Source organism: Mchenga conophoros, linkage group LG3, assembly GCF_057382185.1.
Source record: "Mchenga conophoros isolate Kocher_MC1m ecotype Shallow Benthic linkage group LG3, M_conophoros_male_GT1.1, whole genome shotgun sequence".
In the NCBI taxonomy this organism is placed as follows: domain Eukaryota; kingdom Metazoa; phylum Chordata; class Actinopteri; order Cichliformes; family Cichlidae; genus Mchenga; species Mchenga conophoros.
Window position 1 is genome coordinate 56449001 of NC_140528.1, and position 14955 is coordinate 56463955.

At 42.2% G+C, this 14955-nt stretch overlaps 1 pseudogene; it reads right to left on the bottom strand.

Moving 5' to 3' along the window:
* Positions 1-649: 649 nt before the first annotated feature.
* On the bottom strand, positions 650-14753 carry LOC146579614 (uncharacterized; annotated as a pseudogene).
* Between the last annotated feature and the right edge of the window lie 202 nt (positions 14754-14955).

The following is a 14955-nucleotide window of genomic DNA, read 5'->3' on the forward strand; positions in this document are numbered from 1 at the left end:
ATGATGCAATCCACTTCTTACTTTGTTGTATATTAATGTGCTTTTGTTAAAGGTTTTCAGTACAGTATTTATTGCATCAAACATTTGAAGACATTTAATGTGCAAAATGAATAAAATCACTTAAATTAATAATAATAAGTGCAATAAAAAGGTTCTGAAGAACGAAGAGTGACTGGACCTTCATGTCTCATCCAAGAGGCTTCTTCTAAACTTTAAGGTTTTAGTTGTTTCTTTATTTTTTTGCCCATCCTTTTTAACCTCCCAGGACCCAGCGTCCACATATGTGGACATCACATTTTGGGTTGTGTAGACCAAAATGCTAAATTTTGCTCTACAAGGGCCTGATATCCACTTATGAGGACATTATACTGCCACATTGAAATTTAAAAAGAATATCCTCATATGTGGATGTCATCTTTCTCAGAAACAAAAATCAGATAAAAAAAAAATCTCGTAATTATTTTTTTTCACATTCATCAGGATCCAATGAGCCCAAATACCAAAGAGAAATTGAAAATGCATGCCATGAACAAGTTCTTAGGAGGATAAAGTCAGGGTTCCCATTTAACTTTAGCATGTTTTGTTGGTCAAAGTCTGATTCTCTGTCTTCTTCAGCCCCGCCTCCTCTTTGGCGTTGCAGAGATATCCATCACCGTTCCTGACATTTTTCAGCATGACATTTTTCTGATGTCTGCAGAGAACAAGAAGACAGAACATAAATATTAGTCATTGCAGTTTTAACCGTCTTTTAATGCTTTCAGTGAAAGTGAAAATCAAAGATTTTACACTGTACAGCTCAACATGAAGACGAGATCTTTAAATACAGTCTCGGTGTCTGTCATGGTCCTGGGTCATTTTGAACCAGCATTCTTAGCTTTCCTGTGGTTTTGGATTTTGTTACTTCTTTATGTTCCTAGGATTGTTCGGTTTAGTTTATTTGGATTCCCTCTGCCCTCTGTCTCCTTGTGTCTGTGCTTATATTGTGGTGTTAGTTCTGGTGCCATGTTCCCACTCCTTGTGTTCCCTGTTCTCCTCATCCCTTCATGTATTTCTTCATGTTCCCTCTCTCTCTCTCCCCAGGCTGTCTCTGTGTACTTCCTGTGTTACTTTTAAGGTCCACATCTTGGTGTCAGCGTTTTCAGTTTTGTGTCCTCCCCATCCTGTCAAGGGTAATTGTCCTCAGCTTTGTTCCCCGTGTGCTTCAGCTTCCCTCATTACCTGTGTATTTATGTCAGTCTCCCTCTGTCCCATGTCGCATCGTCCCTCAGTGTTGTGTGTGCTTGCCTGTGTTCCTCTGTGAGGTTAGCTTAGCCCAGTTTAGTTTTGTATCTCCATGAATAAAAAGCCTTCTTTTACTTTACTCTTTTACTCCCCGTGTCTCGTGAGTCGTGCGTTTTGGTCCCCCCCTGTCTGCACACAGCCATTTCCTGACAGTTTCAGTCCATTTAAAGTCTTTCACTCAGTCTACAGTGATACTCGTTTAAACTGTGAACTCTGAATGTGGAAGAATACCTGAGTAAACAATTAAGTTTTACAATGAAGTGTAAAACTATTTAAATGTGGTTAGTGTACTTACCGTCGGTGTGGTTGTAGGCTGTGAGGTGCTGCCCGGTGGTGGTGGTGATGGTGTGGAGACGTGCAGGTGGACAGCAGAGCGGTGTCTCTCTGTCTTCTCCACGTCACAGTAATACACTCCGTCGTCTCGGAGCTGAGCTCGCTTCACGGTGAGGGACAGGTCTCCTCGCTGGTTCCAGTCCGATGGTATGGACACTGGCCTTTCATCATAGCCGTCCCCGTAGGTGATTTGCTTAGACCGAGGATTGAGCTCCAGCACCAGCTCTCCGTCTCTCCTCCAGCGCACAGATTTCACAGCCTGTCCAACTGTAACGGAGTGACATGGCAGCGTGGCATCCTCTCCCCGGAGTGCGACAACTTTATAGGGTAGAAAAACGTGCAACTCTTCCAGCTCCCCCCTCTGTTTGTAGTTGCAGGTAAACGGGTAATAGCCGTGATCGTTGAAATCTGCTCTCTTTAATATCAGAGAGTCGGAGCTGTGAGCCATGTGGTGCCACCCATCAACTGGTGGCGGAGTGTACATTTTCCCGTCTTACACTCTTCTATGAGGTGAAATCTAACATTGTCTCCTATAGTGGCCTGGATCAGTTTACCAGACACCCAGCTGATAAAAAGAAAAAGAAGTAGTAGAAGGAGATGCATTCTGAGAGCGGAGCATCTACCTATCAGCTGGCTTTTTATTGTCACAGTGGATGGTGCAGAGGAGGAGAAGTACGTAGTGGAAGAGAGGAGGAGTCCAGTGGTCAGGCAGGCGAGCAATTAGTATGTAATGTCAGGAAATACTGAGATAATGGGCTGATGGGCTGGCGAAGACTGGTCCTTTTCATTTGGAGGATGTGTCAGAAATTAAAGAGCGGGACCACGGCTCCAATCATTTCCCTTAGATGCTATAAAGAAATTCACTGTATAAAAGGAGTAGTGAGATGTGTGTCTGTCCGTGTGTCTGTGTGCAAGCATGTATTTCACAAGCTTTTGAGGATTATGCCAACAGATGGAAAGCTTTATTAAGACACCAAATTTCTTAAATCTTTTATTTCTTTCTGCATTTCTTTCTGTAGGAGCTGATTAGTCACATAACAAAAACCTCTCTCCAGCTAGACTGTGACATCTGTCTTTGGTGAATTTTTGTAGGAAGCCAAGTGATATTTCGCTGCAGTGTTAAGGTGTGTCCGATTTACACAAGCAGCTCACAATCTCTTTTGGATGACCTGTTTTGTGTGGGTGGCACTTCTCACACATTGTTGAGGAAACCTGTGAGAATGCAGTTAATGCGTTTTGTGGACTCTCCTGAAATCTATTCATGTCCAAACGGACAAAAATATTCACAGCTACATGGAACCCAAGTGTTCATGGCAAGCCTCGCTTTTTTGCCAACATGCCAACCCAACACATTTTTGCTTTGCGAGAGAGACTCATCTGTCTCCAAAGCTAAACACACACCCACCCATTTTGCTGGTGGTCTTTGTAACTCCATCATTTTAAAAATGTTGCCAGTAGTAGTTAATCTCCATCTTTTCTTAAGTGTTAAAGTAGCGAAGTCGGAGGTCATGTTTAACTTCTGTATAGGTTACAATCCATTCCTAATGAAGGCACATCTTAAAAGCTAGAGAGAGAAATTTCTGCAGAAATTTGCTGACAGATAGTTCTCATCTGTGCTCAATCAAAAGAGCACCACAAGATTGGCATGTTTTCCAAAAGGTGTCCAAATACTAGGAGGGGACTCATTCGACTCCATGACAGCAGCCTGTGTGCATGCCTTTCCCTTATGTGCTGCTGTCTCTTTCCGTTCTGGCTTGTTGGATGTACAGACAGTGTACAGAAAACCAAACAAGATGAACCGATCAACTAAAAGTCTCAAACTGCATTTAAGGCTGATGGTTGATTTTGAACGAAGGGAAGAAATTGAATCGCAATCCATCAAACAGTATTCAGCACAAATATCAGCTTGATGCTAGTAAAGGAAAAACCACAGGGTCTCGAGAACTTGAAAGAAAGAGGCGACTTGACTTCTTTACATTTTTGAAGATTTTTCACCTTTCATGCAAGAGGTTTCTTCAGAAAAAACAGGGGATATCAAGGGAATAAAAACGGGGAAAAACTCTCATATGTAACTCTTACCTGGAATCATTATTTCGTCAACTGGAAATATTGGAAATACTAAAGCCAAGGAGCTGGCTGGATAGATCATGCGGGAGTGAGCACACACAACATCACTTTCTTTAAATTTGCCCCTAACCTAATTGAACAACACCGACTTTCTCCTGCGGTCCCGGGTGTAATGTCTGGAAAGGTTTAGGGGGAAGTTAAATGTGATTCAAATCTGATAAAAGTGTCTGGTGCAGTCCAGCTTGTGTATAAATACATAGTAGAGATGGTGGTACTGCTAGATCAACCCATCCAATAGCTGTGGAGACATTTTCCTAAAAGATAAAAATGACAGCTTTATGGTGGTCGTTGAAGAAAAGGGGAGAAAGCAAGGAGGATTCAGCCTTGGTGCACATTGACTGATTGCACCCTTCTAATATTTGTTAGGATATTTGACAGATGGTACAGAAGTTTGTGGTTCTCAAGAGGGAAGCTCTTCCTTTTACTGATAAGTGATGGAAACATGCACTGTAGCGCTGTGGAGTCCTTTCTCTGGCCTTGAAGAACAAGATGATCAGTCGCATGAACATTTGATGGTTAACTGCACATTACCATTACCCCATTTGTAGACGTATGTACATACAAACATTCAAACACACATGCAAGCCTTTCTTTTTCACATACACCTCTGTAACTGGCTTTGCTATGGACCCACAGGATTACAAGTCGGATGACCAAACCTTTGGTCTGTCACTCAGACTCGAGCAGTAGATCCTAACCTTTGTGGCTTGTAACCCCTTCTAATAAAGAAACTGCCAGCTCTTATCACTGATTATGGCCTCCTCAGAACATGCCTAAGAGCTGTTGTTCAGTCTCCAGCTGGATCATATGACTATATTTTAGAGGCACGGTGGTTCAATGCTTGCATTTGCACATACAGCCAAATTGATAATCACCGCTTAACTTACCATTCATATCTGGGGGAGGAAGTTGGGATGCTCAGGACTCCATGCGGTAATTAGAAACATGGTGATAAGAAATTGTTAGAATATCAGTACAAACTATAAAAACATGTTTTTCTTTCAAGCTATCTTCTCATTAGCTTGACATAAAACTTGACATGAACTTGAAGTGTAGCCAGGTTAGAGACAGCTGCCAGGACTTTAAAACTACAGTTGACCCTTAGTTTTAAAGTCCTGGCAGCTGCCTCTAATCTGGCTGTACAAATCTCAATCTGTGTTGGTCTGCAGAAGATAATGGATGTGGTTTGTGTTTACATTTCTGGCAGAGTGACATTTTTATTGGAATACACATATTCATAGTTTAACCTAAATTTAACGGTTGAATTCAGACATTGATTCTTCATCCCTAATAATTTTTTCACCCTAGGTTAATATTGAGCAAATTCTGAAATCATGACTTAATATTCCATAATTTCCATTATTTGTGAATGTTTGTATTGTGGGGCTTGCACGTGTTTGGGCATGAGTTAAATGCATGGAAATTATTGATGAGATAACAAAAAACATGCTGTGTAATTGCAGTGATGGGTTTCCCACCAGCAAGATTAATGACTTCTAGATAACACACACTAACAAACACACACATACATGCACATGCAATCTGTCACCCATCTTCTTTTCCTTGTGGGTGGCCTTGGTGTATTCACCTCGGGAGCCTAGCTGTTAAGAGATCAAATATACACGCACATTCACACTCTCAGATACACACCTTTACTTGTACACTTTTGTAAATCACTCAAATACTTGCTTTATTTTGTCCCTGCATGTGAGTCGGGCAACCTCAACCTTGAACAAAAAAGAATTAGCAAATTCATCTAGAAAATAGCTTGTAGTTACATTTGAGGTTTAGTTGGGGTTTAGTTTAGTTTAGTTAGGGTGCTACATTTGGTCCATGCTTTGGATTGGTATACAAATTTGAACCATGACCTACTTACAGGAGTGTTTCAGATTCATGAAGCAAGGCCTACAAGCCTCTTTAGAAGGGGGTGGACTTAAAAAAAATGCAAAGATTTAAAGCAACCTGACACCTGACAAGTCACAGGTTCTCATCTATGGCTACAATGCCACAAGCTGCAACCCAATGTTAAGCTAACGTATACGTGAAACCCAACCTGTCTTGCTAATACATTTACTGATGTGTTAAGCTAATGTTGAAGCTAAGCTAATAAACATGTGCAATTTGAGCTTCTTGTGTCCGTTTAGCTTTTAGAAGATTTGGAGTACAAAAAGGAGATGAGAGGAATACCTGAAAGATTAGAGTCTCTGTTTTCCTTAGACTTTGGGTTACACAAAGCCAGTCTTTTTTTTAATTAGGCACACTTAATATTGAATTTCAATAAATCCATCTTGGATGAAGATGATAAGATGCAGTTGGGGCAGACTATAGTTTATAATGCTGTTGAACTTTATTGGATAAAATATTTTGTTTTAAAATTTAAAACATTACATTTAGGTGTCTAAAAATCAGAATGCATTATTTTACGTCATAGATTAGACAAACACAAATGTATCAATAAAAGTTTACAGGGGATAAATTTCTAGAGAATATATGACATACAGCCACAAATTTATCTGCATGCTAGTTCTGATTCTAACATTAAAACCACTGTCAGGTGGCCGCATTCAGACCAAGAGCACTTGGCAGCAGCCTCCTCCAACAGGACAGTGCAACCTGCCACAATAGCTTAATAAACATGTCATTGATCATTGACAAGTTATTGATCCAGCTTTCAAACCATCCATGTCCAAAAGCTGACTTGATAACCTAAATTTATGTTTTTTTGCAACTAAAAGTAAATACAAAATTGCCTAAAAGATGATTAATGAACATCATTGGGATTGCTAGGTCTGGATTGTTCCTTCCACTGGGCCCTACATTTTTACTTGTAACTTCCCCCTCCCACACAAACGAATGAAAAGGCTGAAAAATTATAGTCATCCCCATCTTTTTAACGCTTGTTTGTGTCGTAGCCTTCTTAATGTCCTGTGATAAAAGGGAGAGGTGTATTAGAAATGCCATGCTCTTATCAAACTAAATCCATTAGCTCTCAGCTTTAAACACCTGCCCCGCCCTGATCTCATTTACCTCTGTTTTTTTTAAAAAAAGGACTATTTAAGTGGAGCAGTGTCCTCCCTCTTGAGCCAGAAGTATGCCTCTGACCTACAAAGTCACCAGGTTTTTAATTGTCTCCACAGGGGCCCCTTAAGCCCTTCACATGAAGCAGAGTGGTGCCTGGGGCCCATTCTGTTTAAAACCTCAAAGGGTACCACCTTAACTGTATGTGTGTGTGCGTGCGTGGGCATGAAAAACAATGTGTTGGATGTGTGTGTGTGGTCTGCTATCAAATAGAAATCAGCAACAGGTTAAAGTCTGCTAAAGAGGTAGCTAGAAACTCATCGGTCCCATACATGAGTGTGTGTCTGTGGGTGGGTTAAGACCCCCTGCAGAGTAGACCGGTGGAGAAGATGAGCAGTGCATTGTGATGTGCTGTTTTTACCGTAGCTAAGGAGAGAATAGCATTACCATCCAAAAGGCCTTCTGTTGTGCTTGGAGAACCTTTAAGTGCTGCTCTGTTTCGAGCTACTTTTAGTGTGTGTGTGTGTGTGTGTGTGTGTGTGTGTGTGTGTGTGTGTGTGTGTGTGTGTGTGTTCGTGCGTTACCTAATTTTTATTTAGATCATTGAAAGTTGTCTAAAACATAAAAAGGTTGTTTATTAATCCAACTTAAACTCAGTTTTTAGGTCATTAGTGTGTTTTAGTCTTTACAAGTATACAGCTTATATATAGCTTGTATGGGAGAATCACAGTGGTCCAGTGGTTAGCACTGTTCCCTCATAGGAAGAGAGTCCTGGGTTTGAATCCACTGGCCAACTTCCTGTGTGGAGTTTGCATGATCTCCCACTGATAATCTCCCTCGATCTGGGGCTCCACGCAAGATCTCATCCCGTGGGGTCAAAATGATCATGAGAACGGTGAGCAAAGATCCCAGAACCACACGGGGGGACCTGGTGAATGACCTGCAGAGAGCTGGGACCAAAGTAACAAAGGTCACCATCAGTAACACACTACAACGGCAGGGAATCAAATCCCGCAGTGCCAGACGTGTTCCGCTGCTGAAGCCAGTGCATGTCCAGGCCCGTCTGAAGTTTGCCAGAGAGCACATGGATGATACAGCAGAGGATTGGGAGAATGTCATGTGGTCAGATGAAACCAATGTAGAACTTTTTGGTATAAACTCAACTCGTCGTGTTTGGAGGAAGAAGAATACTGAGTTGCATCCCAAGAACACAAAAAAACATATAAAATGAGCTGTAGATCAACATTGTGTCAGGGCTGCTCGCTGTCTTTATTCTGCAAAGGTCATGGACTGATTCACAGACACATACTTGCAGAACTAATAAAAAAGGTACATTGCTTGTGTGCGTGCATGTGTGTGTGTGTGTTTGCATTCATTGGCGAACGGGTCAATAGCTTCACATCAGGACAATTTATTGACTCTTTTGCATCACTATGAAAGCCATAAATTACCGGAGTGATGCTGATCAGCTTCCCAGCCTCCTTTATTTCCCCCTCTGTCCGTCACTCTTTCCTCCCCCGCTGTCCATCTGTAACCCCCCAGCCCCGCCTCTATCTTTCTTTCTTCATGAGTCTGTGTGGAGGCTCATTCAGAGGGCACTGGGGCAGAAGGCTCTGACAGGAGGATGAAAGAGACAAAATTAAAGTGACCAGCAAGCAACGGGGAGGAGGCAGCAGAGGAATTTCACATCAGAGCGTAATAATGTTGTGTTGTAGCTGTGTATAACGCTCACAGCAAATATCTGTTTTTTTTATGAATAAGTTACTTAATAAAAACCAAAAAACCTCTCACAGCTAATTTTCACGTTGTCACTGTATTCATTCCTAAAGCAGCTCCAAACATGATCTGTTGGCGAGTGCTTAAATGAAAACACACTACTGAATTCTTTGTTCTTGCAGTGAAAAAAGCCATGTAGTGACAAGTTTAAATTCCCGTTTCTCACAGCCCAAAGAGATGATAAACTTTGTCCACCCCCAGGTGTTCAGTTCACCGTGACATATATGAAGAAAAGCAAAAATTTGCCTCCTTGCCAACAGTTTTTTTTTCAGTTCCCCAGGCAAAGATATCCAATAATGCCCAACCGCCGTTCCTTTATCCTTCATTCCTCACTACATTCCTCTCCACAACTATGTCTTCTAACTTTTAGGCCTGCAGGCCGTGCAGATGTATCGATGTGCCGAACACATATAACATTTAAAAACACGAAACTGACCTGGTCACAGAGCTTCCAGGATGTGTGTGTGTGCATGTGTGGTGGTGTGTGTGTGTGTTCACAGACCTGCACATGTCCTATCACCTGTTGCAGGTAATTAAGATAATTTCAGCAGATGTCTTCAATTGGAGTGTAATTACAGAGGTATTTCTAGATAAAGACAGACTTTGTGTGTGTGTGTGTTCATGTGTTGCAGAGGTGTTGTTTATCCCATATGTGTTCATGAACACATGAAAGTGATGTGTTAGCTGTGGGCTAAAATACCAGCATGCACACATTAGGTTCAGTAATACTGTATTTAGTTTAGTGCATGATTTTTATGAATGATATTCTTAAAGATACACACGTAAAATCATCAGATTTTCTTGCTAACAGAGAACTCAGAGGAGTTTTTAATATGTATTTCTTTGCTGTTGAAGCTCAGGAGTTTCTTATTTTTCACATTTTCTTAAAAATGGTGCTTCATTGGATGTGGTGCATTACGTATGTATATATAAATATGTCCATGGCATGACCAGTGATATTGGGACTCATTTGTTATGTCAAGCTACTGCCATTTAATGTTGCTAAATCTGGGTTGTTATAATATTAAAGAGCTGTCTGTCACTTTCAGATGAAATTTATCCAAAAAAAAACTTCCTCCTCTTCTTTTAGCTCTTCTCAGTTTAGTTCATGGTGTCAGTTGCTAGTTTCAAGTTTTCTTCAACAGTGTTTATTTTGTATATTAAGCCTCCTGTTGTTGTAAAATAAGCAGTGATTTCACAGAATTTCACCAATGTGTGAGCATACAGTGTTCTCAGTTTCCCGGTCAGCTCAACCTTTTGCTCGTGTCATATGGGTTCAGTTAACCAACGCAACCCAAATCATCAAGCGGAGACCTCACAACAGTAGTCCACAAACCAGTGGGTGGACTATGAGCCGTCTTTTATATACTGAATGATTTCAACAGGATAATAAAAAAAAAATCCTCATAAGCAGGAAATAACTGCACCAATTTGTCCCCCAAAAAGCAGAACTCTTTGGTCCTGGGTCAGTTTTGTTGTCAGACTTTCTTCCTTTCAGGAGCTTGTTTTGAAAGTACAAGCTGCTCCATAAAACATGACCAAAACGACATTTAGAGCATGTTCTGAACATCTAATGGGCTTGGAAAGAAAAGCAACAGGACTTTTTTCAGCTGTCTAGACGCTTAAAGAAGTCATGGCCTGGTTGACCGAGAACCTACACGTCCTGTTCTGGATATTTTTTCCACTGTATTTTAACTCATCACTGAACTTTTTTTCACTTGATTATTAGGTTTAGGCATCAGGAATTCCTGAGTTAGATTCAAGGCAATTTTGTGGCTTTGACACATGATCCCCGAACACTGAAAAAATGATGCCTACCCACTGCGCTTAAACTTGTTCTTCATGAGCATCCTTGTGTGGGAGATAGAATTTTGTACCACTCCTGTCATAATACAGCAGTGTTTTGTGACCCGGACATGAGAGCAGGACAGCTTGACATACACTCAACAAAAATATAAACGCAACACCTTTGTTACTGCTCCCATTCCCCATGGGATGGACGTAGAGACCTAAAATTCATTCCAGATACACAATATAACCATCCCTCCCAAACAGTGGTCACAAATCAGTCCAAATGTGTGGTAGTGGGCACATCTGCCATATTGAGATAATCCATCCCACCTCACAGGTGTGCCACATCAGGATGCTGATCTGACATCATGAGTAGTGCACAGGTGTACCTCAGACTGCCCACAACAAAAGGCCACCCTGGAATGTGCAGTTTTTTGCGCTATTGGGGGTCTGGGGACCCAGAACCGGTCAGTATCTGGTGTGACCACCATTTGCCTCATGCAGTGCAACACATCGTCGCATGGAGTCTATCAGATTGTCAATTGTGGCCTGTGGAATGTTGGTCCACTCCACTTCAATGGCTGTGCGAGGTTGTTGGATATTCGTGGGAACTGGTACACGCTGTCGTATACGCCGGTCAAGCACATCCCGAACATGCTCAATGGGTGACATGTCCGGTGAGTATGCTGGCCATGCAAGAACTGGGACATTCTCAGCTGCCATCTGCCCTGAACAATGTGAATCATGATTCATCCGTGAAGCGCACACCTCTCCAATGTGCCAGACGCCATCGAATGTGAGCATTTGCCCACACAAGTCTGTTACGGTGACGAGCTGGAGTCAGGTCAAGACCCCGATGAGGACGACGGGCATGCAGTTGAGCGTCCCTGAGACGGTTTCTGACAGTTTGTGCAGAAATTGTTTGGTTGTGCAAACCAATTGTTCCAGCAGCTGTCTGGGTGGCTGGTCTCAGACGATCTTGGAGGTGAACCTGCTGGATGTGGAGGTCCTGGGCTGGTGTGGTTACACGAGGTCTGCGGTTGTGAGGCCGGTTGGATGTGCTGCCATATTCTCTGAAACGCCTGTGGAGACGGCTTATGGTTGAGAAATGAACATTCAATGCACGGGCGACAGATCTGGTTGACATTCCTGCTGTCAGCATGCCAATTGCACGCTCCCTCATTGCTTGTGGCATCTGTGGCATTTTGCTGTGAGACAAAACTGCACATTCCAGGGTGGCCTTTTGTTGTGGGCAGTCTGAGGTACACCTGTGCACTACTCATGATGTCAGATCAGCATCCTGATGTGGCACACCTGTGAGGTGGGATGGATTATCTCAATATAGCAGATGTGCTACCACTACCACACATTTGGACTGATTTGTGACCACTGTTTGGGAGGGATGGTTATATTGTGTATCTGGAATGAATTTTAGGTCTCTACGTCCATCCCATGGGGAATGGGAGCAGTAACAAAGGTGTTGCGTTTATATTTTTGTTGAGTGTATTAGGGCACGCAGAGAACAAATGTAAATAAAAGCAGAGTCCGTAATAAATGCAAGAAATTAGCTGGTGACTCCAAAGTGCTTCTGCATAAGTGTTTATTTCTCTGTGCACATTCATTGCGTGAATGCATGGCAGCACATGGTTAAAGAACCTTAACATACTGGGACAATAAACAGATAAGGACAAGCTCATGCATTTCCAACCTAAAATATGCACGCACATTTACACACTTTGGTGACATTGTTGAGTTGCAATGGTGTAGAACTGTGCATAGGGGCATTGGGGGCAAACAGAGTCAGGCAGCTTCTCTGTCAAATGCGGGCATGTCCATTCAGCGCTCCCATCTGTGATGATTTGGAATGAACTGCACTGAGGTCGAGAAGAGTGCCATCAAATATCACCTTGTGTTTGTTTTAAGGGCCCGTCTGCATTTCCATGATTGGGCCAGTTGGGTTTTCAGTAATCCAAAACCTTGCCAAGTGGACGTGTCATTTCTTGGTGTGATTTTTTTCTCCTATTAGTATTATCATTATTATTATTTTTTGTTATTAATGGTTTTATATTATTATTAGTCAGCAGGTGCTATTTTATAAATGAAGTTGGCTCGACTTGATTTGAGTTGCCAAGATGAACGCCAAGGAGAGGTGTTCTGCAGACGTTGCCTGACCCAAAGTTAGCACACATGTACGTAAGCCGTGACAGAACGATGCCTATGAGTGGATACAAGGAGCAAACTGGGTGAAAGGTTTGAACAGGCAGGAAATTTTAAAGACGTGTGCTTTACATTCCTACTTTGATAGACAAACATGTGAATTACAGGCAGTTGCAGACGGGAAATTTACTGTAAACATTTCTTAAGTCCCCCTTTTTATACCAGTGTATGTCTAAAACAAACACACAATACATCTGCACAAAAACCTAGTCCAGGTGAGCATCCAGACAGGATGTGACCCTCCTCGTCTGTCCACGCTCCCTCTTGACCCCTGCGGTGTTTGGCTTCGAATCAGGATGCTAGCGTGCATGAAAAATTCAAATGAGCAACTCATTCAGAGGAACCCCTCCCGTTAATAATATCTTGTCAATTTCTGTTCACTCAGATTTTCAGTCTTCTGGGAACAAGCAAACACCCACTGCAGCGGAGATCAAAAACAAAAGACTCTTAGTGCCAAAGTAGACTTTCTCAAAAATTGTTGGCAGGACAAAAGGTCACATGGTGCTTGTATGGTCTTGTGTCGAGTCATTTTCTTAACTGTTATTCTGGGTTGTTGTTTGTGACTGATAAAGGATAGTCAGGCAGCCTGTTTTTACTTCAGCTGCACTAAAGGCCTGTCATCAACTGTGTAATTGAGGGAATGTTTGAAAATACTACAAAATAGACAGGTGCTATTAACATTTCCAAAGCCCAAGGCGATGCTTCCAACATACTTTCTACAGAGCATGAAATTCTCACAGTTGACCGGTCGTTTGTGTTGGGCACATCGACATGTTATTTACAACTAAAGATGCTCCAAGGAGTTCATTCCTTTGCGGGAAACATTTGCTTGTTTAATACATTTAAACTGAGAACGTATTGGAAAATGTTGAGAAATGTGACATCTCTCCAAACTATTAAGCCCACTGATCATGACCACCCGCCACTGCAGTTGAGAACACGACATTCCTGATCTCTCCGATTCACGTCACTGGAGACCCACTTCTCCCGTGCCCTTGTTCCCCGTTCCTCCTGAGGTCCTTCCTCTACTTCATGGTCAGGGAGTTGGAAGAAAGGATGAACTATAAACTCAAAGGAGGGATTCAGTTTGTCTGGTGATAACTGAGTTTTTGAGTTTTCTAAAATAATGTAGCGGCTACATAAGGGTCATCATAACGTTAGTGCAGGTGGGGAAGAGACTGTCTGGTTGTCTGTTCATAATCATAGTCATCCTTATTTAAAGAAAAGAAAAACAAAGACAGGTGCATTAAATCCTTCATTTCAATAACCGGATCTCTAGTTCTCACTTTGTAAGGCCTGACTAGACGTCTCTTACACGGAAACAACATTGGCATCTGCGCGTCTAGGATTCCCTCTTTGTCGTTTTGACCTGGGGGCGATACCGCCAGGGTTTCAGCCATGTTTGCCGGCAATCTGTGTGATTAGGTTCAAAAGGAAAGCAGATCTGAAGAGAGACCTTTTGCTACATACCTGATACAAGCCCCCCCACCACCATCACACACACTCGACTGCACACACCCTTTCTGCACACTCGTATGGTGATGAAGGACAGCTATGTCTGTCTCTTGTCACATCCTGTCGCTCTTGAGAAGATAAAGAAGACATGCAAAGTACACACACACAGACACACACTCAGTCTGTACTTGGCAGCCAGAGAGGTGAGATTGACATCTTGACTTTGGTGTCATGGATGGCTGGTTTTATGTACGACATAGCTCTATATAATAGACATTGTAACACGGTAATTGAACAGTTTATTAATTATCATTTCAAGCTGACAGCTATAAACTTATTTTGAGGTTTCCAAAAATGTTGTAGTGCATTAATTCATCAACACCCTCCTCTGTTTTTTTCCTCCCTAACTTCCCCATCAGTGTTTATGGGCTGCTTTATGGTCCCATTAGTTTCTCCACTGGTTGAAGTGCCTCCCTTATACACCATATTTGCCCGAGTCATCACAACCCTGACATAACTTTAGTTCTGTCCATGTTCAGACAGGATAATATCGAGCTGAGGCGATAAAGTGGTTGATAAAAAAGCAGAAAGATTATTGTGTCTGGGCCCTTGATGATCACGTAGATCATTTATTTAAACACAGTGTAGGAGTGGAGTACCTGAGGGGTGCAGACTTACACACCTGGTTTGGAGTTGCTCTTCACTTCCTGGGTCACATCAGCCGTCACCTTGAAGTGCTTCAGGGGAAGAAACATCTGGTCGAGAGTCTGATGATTCAATGGTTTTGGGTTTGGGATTTAGAAAAGAAGCTAGGGCCAGTGTGCTGGCATTAGGAAGTTTCCTACAGCAACTTTTAGCTAATAACCTGATTAACCTTACACTTGCCTCCATTTTTTCATTTTTTAAAAAGTATTTTCAAATTGCTATTTTTCCAGCTAAGCAGAGCTCCACCCACAG